The 9,410-nt window shown below is 40.5% G+C and overlaps 1 long non-coding RNA gene and 1 pseudogene across 1 annotated transcript; both read left to right on the forward strand.

The window, feature by feature from the left end:
* Window positions 1-348: 348 nt before the first annotated feature.
* Window positions 349-3,584, forward strand: LOC103130428 (uncharacterized; annotated as a pseudogene).
* On the forward strand, window positions 1,716-2,800 carry LOC107832911 (uncharacterized). The gene is made up of 3 exons (XR_001660255.1): window positions 1,716-1,941; window positions 2,048-2,215; window positions 2,353-2,800. It is a non-coding gene; the product is annotated as an uncharacterized LOC107832911 (long non-coding RNA).
* Window positions 3,585-9,410: the final 5,826 nt, after the last annotated feature.

Below are 9,410 nucleotides of genomic sequence, written 5' to 3' on the forward strand. Positions count from 1 at the left end.
AAAACTATAGCATTGAAAAATGCGTGCAGATGAACACTGACTTCTTTTTTGCTAACTTAAATACATCTTATGCAATTTTCATATTGTGAAAGGCTGACAGTCATGTCGATGCTTTCCGAACACGAAGCTACCCTGCCAGCATGCCTAGGTGGGCCCCATGTGGGGAAAAGGAGGGCAGACCATATCGGTCCCATATGGGTTTGCCCATGTAGGGCCCATGTGGGCTGTGGCCCCACATGGGCAAACCCATGTGGGGCCATCATGGAACCCGCGGACAAACCCATATGCGACCCATATATCAGCCCTCCTTTCACCCACATGGGGCCCACCTAGGCATGCTGGCTGCGGCAGCTGTTCTGATTCGGTTCTGAGTTCACATTTAAATTCCTCCAGAGTTTTGTCCACATCGTTTAAGTAAAATAAAAGGTTGAGGATTTGTATTTATTTTGGCACTAACTATTGTGCATTAAGACAAGACAATTTTAGCAAATTACTTTTGAGAATACAATCGTTTCTGAAATTGTCTTGTGAGCTGCTTGGGCCTCCATAAGTTCTGGCTCGTAGTTTTTTCCCTCTTTTTCTTTTTGCCATGCCATTACCAAATCTTTTGCAAAGCTATTCTATCTTATTTTTAATTGATCTCTACACAGGAGATGCTTGCAAAGGTGGAATATGGTGGTGTACAGAAGTTAATGCAGACGTTTGATGAGTTGGTTAAATCTGTGCTCCAAGCTTTCAAAGTTGGATAGAAAAAGCAGCCAACCTCAGGTAAAACAACGCTATAATAATTTGGTTTAGGCTTCTTCTTGATATTGGATGAATGTTGGTCAGATTTAACAACCTTTATGATCCCAAGTTTTTTTTTTAAACTGTAAAATCCTCTTACATGTTGAATGCTCACCAGACATAATTTGTGTTGTCGGGCATTATTCCAGGTGTTTTGCATTGTCATGGATTTTGCTGTAATTTAAAAAAAAAATTCTTTTATGGTCTTTTTTCTAGATTTTGAGATCTGTGTGGTGGAAGATGAAGCACCATCCTCAGTAACAATCCCTCTCGTCCGCCCAACATCATCAGTGTCCCCAGATTCCACAATTATTCTGAAAAGTTCTAAGAACCGTAAGAACGAACTTGGAGAGCTTGGTCATGAGGAAGCAAAACAGGTTAGAAGCAAAGCCAAAAGTTATTTCCAGTGCTTAAATGAATATTACAAGCACGAACATTTTGGGTGTTTGGATTTAATCTCTCACAGAAGGTGCACACTGCCCTGGGGTCAGACCCAGAGGGTGAGGAAATCATGAGTGAATACAACAAAACTAAAACACTGTCAGATGCAACTCGTCAACAAATGGTCAACATGCTGGTTGCAGATATGATAGAATAACACGGGTAAGACTTCTTGATGATGACAGAAAGCAGTGTTGAGTGAGCAGCATAGCAATTATTTTTGTTTTTGATAGGAGGATCCCACCTGTAAGTGTTCGGACTTGCTATGCACTGGGGATCGTAACGTTTTCCATATCTCCAAGATCCGTACTCAAAAAATGGCTATGTAAGTGTTAATATCTATGAAACCTGATGTCTCTGTTATTGATGGATGATGAAAGATAGTTGAAAATGTCTTCCTTTGTTCCATTTTTTTATTGCGTATGGTTTTTGTTGGATTGTGTGTGTGGCTGATGTACATCCATGAGCAGGAACATTTCTGTGATCCAGAGGCCAACCAGCGAAACACTTTGATGGAGCACTAGGGTCTCCCAAGCAAAACTTCCCAGATGGCCCAACAACAGAAAGAGGATCTTTGCTCGTTGGTGGACAGCTGTTTGGGGAGGAGGGCATGGAGGCCCCGCTGTCATTAGACAGACAGAAGATGGTTCATGACCCGGTGCTGCATCACCAGTCTTGGATATCTTCCCTCGTTTCCTTGATACCCCTGGGCTGGTGAGTATATTTATAGATATTTCACTTTAAATCTAAAAAGTGAAGAAAATATCCCAAAGGACACTAAAGTAACCAGTATTTGGTTTCTGTTTTTTCTTATTACAAGATTGACCAGGATTTCTCAATGATGCTTGGGGACGAAGTCTCGGGAAGATTTCTTTCCAAATGGTCTTATATTTGAAACAAAAAGTCATTGCAGAAAGCCAAAGTCTCCCATCAAGTCCTTCTGTTGAGTTACGAGCTTCTTGTGACCCAGAGCCCTCAAATGACTGTGGTAAATTGGGTCAGTGTTTCAGTTTATACTTACCTTTGTTTTCAGAAGTCAAATTTGATCTTTTACCTGAATTTCAAGATTTCTGTTTTCCAGTTCATTTTTAAACTTTTGTCTCAAATGTGCTTGTTGTCGTCTAGGATGGGATGGTGACCTGGCAGCTCTAATACTGTTACTGCAGCTCCTACCCCCAAATCAAGAGGCCACAAAAATCAGCAAAGATTAGCTCAGCAGCCAATCATGTAGTAAGATTCCTCAAGCTAAGCAGCATTAGCCTTTTTGTAAACCTCTTTGTAGCTCATGATTTCTGTCCTGTATGCTGCATGACTTTGTAAAAACGGTAAGCCTTGAAATAAAACCATGAAAGATGAAATTATGTCTTATCTATTGATCAGACAAGGGATCAACAAATACCATTATGGCTCTGCTTTAAAAAAAAGTTAATTGACAGATCTGGGGTCAGTAAACTCACATAGGCTGTTCAGAAAGAAATTAAAAAAGCATTACTATGTTGATCTTTTATTGTACTTGGATAAAGTTGTGTTCAGACAGGTTACTTGCTTGGGCCTGTAGAGATTATATGTAAACTTAACAGTTGAATTTTACTCATGACTGATGCCTGTCATTCAGATTACAGGAAGGAGCCAGTCTCTCTACCTTCCTGGACAAAGTTGCCACCAGGCATTGGGGAACAAAAGAAGAACATTCTGAGGTTCTTCATCGTTGGTATTCCATGTGCTGCTCCAACTTCAGTGGCTGCTTTTGATGGACTGTTCAAAGCTCACTTCGTCTTCAGCCTCTCATATGATGAAGCTCTTTCCAGTTTCTACACCTTCATTCAAACTACAATCTACAATATTGATGTTGGGAACACAGGAAAGCCCACGAGTCAAGGAGCTGAGAGCACGTCTCCTGCATTAAGAGGTGAAAGTGTCAAACTGCAGCAGAATATAGACGGGTGTAGGACGACTTAAAATCCATTTGACAATGTTCATATGCTTTGTTTGTAAAATCCACCACAAAGACTGTCAACATTTAAAATTTCATCATGGTTTATATCCTGCTAAAAGTTTATGTTTAAAATGTGGAGAGCAGGGTTGTGTTTCTTCTTTTTGCACTTACAATGGCTTTCGAAAACATCTTCACAATGTGCACAGTCATCATGATAAGCATGTAGGGATACAGCAGGAAGCTGTCATACAAACAAGTTCCTGCTGTTCGCACACAGGACTCGCTCGTCGCTCTATAGTCGCTCACTTCCAGGTTCTGGTCTTTGTTCAGTCATTTGGAGGAACTTCTCACTGATGTTCAGAGTCAAGCAAGAGAAGCAGTACTCCAAACATTTTCTCCTGATAATCAGGAATCATTTACAGAAGAGTTGAACACAGTTTAAACCAATTACAAAACCCTTTTTCAAATTTTAACAGGTGTTTATAGCCAAATACCTGTAAGGGACAAATACATGTATGTGCCTGTTTTAGGTCCAATAGATTATTCTATTTTTAAGAATAGTGAAATTAGAGAACTTTTCTTGCATGAGAAACAAAGACAAACAGGTTTATACAAAGACATTACTGATGGATTATATTTCCAAAATCATCCTCTGTTTTCACAACAGAAATATGCTTCACAAATTTTGCTTTATTATGATGATTTTGAAACTGCTAACCCATTAGGTTCCAAAAAAGGGATGCATAAATTGGGCTGCATTTATTTCACAATACTAAACCTCCCACCAAAGGTAAACTCTGTGCTAATGAATGTGCATTTGGCTGCTCTGTTCTACACAGAAGATTTTAAAAAATATGGTTTTGAAGAAATACTTCAAAACCATATTGATGACTGATGACTTGAAAATTTTAGAAACCAAAGGAATCCTGCTTCCATTTATTGAAGAGCCAGTGTTTGGTTCTGTTAGTCAAGTTACGGGTGACAACCTTGCTTTAAATGGCTTGTTGGGTTTTGTTGAGTCATTTGGTGCAACACACTGGTGCAGATTTAGTTTGATAAACAAGGAAGAAATTCAGCCTGTTTTTAATGTCCTTCGCTCCAGAAAACGTCATTCTGAACATTGTAATGCATGAAGTGAAGACCCTGCTGGTAGAAGACCTTGTGTTCTCAATTCATTAGAATATTTTCACAGTACTGACAATTATGCTATTGATATAATGCATGATTTGTTAGAAGGGGTCGTACAGTAGGAGCTCAAACTTTTTTTCCAATACATGATCAAAAATGGATATATTCTATTAGCACATTATTAGACAGGATCCAAAGTTTTAATTATGGCTTTGTGGAGCCCAAAAATAAACCAAGTGTGTTAAAATAGATGACAACAAGCACTTAGGTTTAAATGCTATTCAAACATTATGTATCCTCTGTAATGCTCCCCTCAGTTATAGCTGGAACCTTGTTCTCCTGTTGCAGATTGTTGACATTGTGTTGATTCCCATTGATGGCATGATGTTATCTGAAACATCTGATCTGTGGTCACCATCACATGCTTACGAACTTGTTCCCTGACCAAAAATTAATTCCTAAACACCACCTAATGATTCACTATCCAAGGTGTATTAAGAAAATTGGCCCTCTTATCTACATATGGTGTATGCGTTTCGAAGCCAAGCACAACTTTTTTAAAAAGTCCATAAAACATTTTAAAAACCTTAAAAAGTCTCTTGTAAAGAAGCATCAGCGTCAATTGGCCTTTAATTATGAAAAGTATTGTTTTACAAGATTTGAGTTTGGTCCCTTAAAATTGAGAACGGTTAACACCTTGGAAGGTGGACATGTATTATTATTAAGTGTTTCCACCACTAGATGGGTAAAAATGTGTGGTATTGAATATCATGTTGGTCTTTACTTATGTAATGGATGTTTAGTGATGTTTAGTCTTTAAGAAAATTTGCCTTATTATTGTGCATAAACAACATGGGCTCATATCATAACCTTTGATGATCATTTCCATTCGTACAGAACAAAGTGATGAACATTTGCATTGACCAACTCACATAAAACCCTTTGACAAACAATATTGTAATGAAGGTGAGAACATGTACTTTGTTCCATATTGTTACATGTTTTAGAAAGTTTTAAAGTGTGGTGCTGTTTTAGAATAAATGCTTTTCAGAAAAATCATCGCCTCTTAAATGTTTATTTCAATGAATTTATAAGGATTTTTTAGAATTTCAGAACAATAAAATTTTCACCTTTTTAGTAATAATTACATACAACTCTTATGTAGTTACAAAAAAAACTCCCTGTAGAGTTAATATTTAGGCTCCAACACTCAGGTAGTGTTAGCAAGTGTTAAAATATCAACTCCAGAAGATTTAATATTTGACACTTAATTAGAGTCAAGGTACCAACTCTCCAAAAAGAGTTAAATTAACACTTTCTGGTGTGGACCCATATAGACACTTTAAAAGTGTTGAAATCAAATCTCAGAGTTAATTTGGGCCTGCTGGATTTGCTGTGTATGTCGGCATCAATTCTTGAGAAATTGGATGAGCGCTTCGCTGCACAGACTGACCTGCAGAACCGCATGGCCGGCCAAGAATGAGCAACCAGAGGAGCGTCTGGGAGAACCTGAAATGTGAGGAGCTCACAAAGCCTGTAGCCCAGCAGCAAACTAAGTTACTGGACTTGGAGGCCCGCTCCCGAAGACATAACATCAAAATTATCGGCATCAAGGAAAACTCAGAAGAAGGGAGGCCGACTGAGTTTGTCTCGAAGCTCATCCCTGAACTACTGGGCAAACAACATTTCCCGCATCCACTGAAGGTTGACCGCCAAACCGCTCTCTGTGGCCCGAGGCGGGTGAGAAACCACGCACCATCACAGCCCGAATACATCACTTTCAGAGCAAAGAGCCAATTCTACGCCTCGCCAGGACGCAGCCGATGGAAAACAAGGGGGACAAAGTTTCCCGACTGCACCAGCGAAGTAATGAGCCAGCGGCGCCTTTCGGAACGTGATGCTGGGCTTGAGAGGGGATGGGATCAGGATCCAGCTGCGCTACCGGCCCGGCTGCTGGCGCAGTGGCAGGATGGTGACCCCCTGAGGGATTCAGTGACCCGGCTCAGGCAGAGGCAGGAAGGGAAGCACGACTGAAAAGGACTAGTGAGCATGTGGCTTTTTCTCTTTGCAGTCTGAAGGCGAGCTAATTCCGTTAAACTGTGGTTCGTCTGACAAACTATATTTTCTAATAACATGCAGACGTCCTGAGTGCATTTTGAAAGAGCCTGGTCTGTTCTTTCTGAAAACACATTTTAAGCTTATCTGGTAGAGTCGTTTAGTTCATTTATCGGTGTAATGATTGTTGTGGTGGAGGTGCCATGACTTGACTGAGTTCGGTCCGCCAGCTAAATACAGGAAGGCCCAGGCCTCCCTCCTAACTCAGCTTCTGTAAATGTACTCTAGAAATCCTAGCATTTTTCCCATTCCATATGATGTATTATACATCTATTTGGTGACCGGACTGTGGCACACACCACAAAAATGAGGGAGGCCTGGGGAAAGGAGCTGGGGATCACAGTCCCTGAACCCTTGTGGAACAGGTGCCTTTCTAAAATCAGCTCTTGTTCAATAAACAGCAGGCATCAGTTAATTCAGTTTAAAATCACTCATCGGTTACACTACTCAAAGGTCAGATTGCACAAGATTTACCCCTCTGTCTCTCCAATGTGTGACAGGTGTAACATGTCTGAAGGCACACCGTCTCATGCTTTTTGGTCTTGTCCTTCACTAACTGGTCTTTGGTCAAAAATAGTTGATTGGTACTCCAAGGCATATAAGACTCTCTTACAGCCTGAACCAGGACTCATAATCTTTGGATGCCCCCAGGTGCCCGGGTCTACACCTGCTGTAATGCAGCAGCCACTGGAACTGGGACTGATTGTTGCCAAGAGACTAAGAGACCGGAGGTCCTCTGTTTACGTCACCCACCTGTGGGAGACGGACATGATGTCCATGATACAGATGGAGAGACTTCGGAAAGACTCTGAAGACACTTTGTCATGTCACTGGACTCCCTTCTTGGAACACTTTGCGAAGACTAAGCTGATCAAATGGTCTCTCCCCTCGGTCGCCCTCCAGTGTGTGTATGTGTACCCTGGTATGTGCTGTGTGTGCAGAGGCGCAAAAAGCGGGTTTGCAGCACATGCAACGCATAGGGGCGCAGCACCAGAGGGGGCGCCAAAACCCCGTCTGGAGGGGGCGGTTATGTCTTCGAATCCGCCTGAATAATGTGCAGTTGCGCCACTGTGTGTGTGTACACCACAGGTCAACCGCAATGTCTTATGCTTTGACCTGTGCATCTGGGCCTTGTTTAACTGTATGTTCTAAACTTTGAAAACTTAAAATAAAATGTATTAAAAAAAAAAGTTCAGATGGAAACATTTTGGCTTCAATGTTTCATGGGAACCTGGACCAGCAGCAGTCTGACATCTTCTTTGTTTCCCAGAGTTAATATTAATCCTCAGATCTGACCGAAGGTCCAACATTTAAGCATGTCGGTTTCTGACCCAGTGACCGACCCGACTGGCCACTCGCTCCCGTCTCCGATCCAGCTGCTTCTGCTCCGTGTCTGCAGGGAGAAACATGAACTCTGTCACTTCAGAGTCAGAGGCGTCCAAGGAAAACGTCACTCCGACCTTCCAGCGCGGCCTCCTGCTGAAATGAGAAGTTTCTCTGCTGAGGCCTCGTTGTTTCCCTAAAAGGAAGTGGAAACCGCTCTCTGCTCAAACAGCCTTTATTCTTCTGAGAGGAACGACAGCACATCGATAACTGCAGATATAAATCACTGCAGCCTGCGGTTCCCACAGCTCCATGCGACCCGAACACAACCTGCTGAAATTCAGACCAAACTCCTGAAAAGACGAGTTTCTGTTTTTCTTGTTTCCTCCAGAGTTTCTTCATCCCACACAGAAGACTCCAGGATCATGGACCTGAAATTGGCAACTGTTTATGTTTTATGTGACGCTGTCTTTTATTATTGTGTCTATGATGTCTGCTGCAGATTCATTTCACTCCGGGATGATAATAACAACGACTGGAAAACGCCCTGAACGCCATAAACCCGGAGGCCTCCGTCGACTTCAGCGCTAACGCTGCTGAGCCACAAGTCTCTGCTCTCCACAGAGAGCAGCTCCGTCAAAAAATAACAGCAATCATTTGGATTATCTACATAAATATTTAGCCTGATAACTTAACATTTAGTGAGTAAGCTAAATATTTAGTTTGAGGTCGAATATTTAGCTTTGTGAGCTAAATATTTAGCTACAGATACAGAAGCTCGATAATTAGCTTGCTAACTAAATATGTAGTCCACAAACTATATATTTTAACTAAAAATGTCAATTTTAACTAAAATAAATCCAGGTAGACAATTACATAATTGATTTGTTTCTGTTTGTTCTCCTTGAAGATCTGAAAGTTTCCCTTCTTATTTAAATTTCAGAATATATTTTTCATGTGGTTTCATTTTCATGACAGATTCATGAGTTTAAACATTAATAAAGTAAAAAGCTTCAGATTCCTCCCTCTGAGTTTAATAAGCTTTTTCCTTTAATGTTTCATGTAATTTCTGAAACAAATGAAGTGTTTTTTTTTCTAACTTATTGAGATGCAGCAGCAACTATATAGATCTTCATCTGTTTTGGATCAATAGAGAATGTAGTTTCCAGATTCCTGTCTCTTCCATCATGACTTCATAAATCTGTAATATGTGATCGGATCCAGGTTTCTGTGGTCGGCCTTCATTCTCACATGAAAACATCAAATCTAAATGTTGTCTTCATATTTCAATATAAACAACAAATGTATCTGATTTAATATTTCCAGTATCTCAGCTTTTCCTGAATACAAACAGCCTCAGAACAAATCAATCAAACTTTATTTGTATAGCACATTTAAGCAGCAAGGCATTTCAAAGTGCTTTACATAATAAAAAACCAGCATGTGACATTGAATAAACAGTAAGAAAGAGATTTTGGTACAGAGGGGGGAGGGAGACCCATGGTGGTCGGTCGAGGTGCGGTTGTTCAGGTTTAGGGGATATGCTTTGAGTTTTGTTCTGGTGTTTAAGCTTCTCAGATGTTCATGTTCTTATGGGGAAAACTTTGTTTTTTCTTATCCATTTCTGGTAATCAGATTAGTCTTACATGTCAAAAGTTTTAAATCTTAAAATGATTACATG

Source organism: Poecilia formosa, unplaced genomic scaffold (assembly GCF_000485575.1).
Source record: "Poecilia formosa unplaced genomic scaffold, Poecilia_formosa-5.1.2 Scaffold634, whole genome shotgun sequence".
Lineage (NCBI taxonomy): Eukaryota > Metazoa > Chordata > Actinopteri > Cyprinodontiformes > Poeciliidae > Poecilia > Poecilia formosa.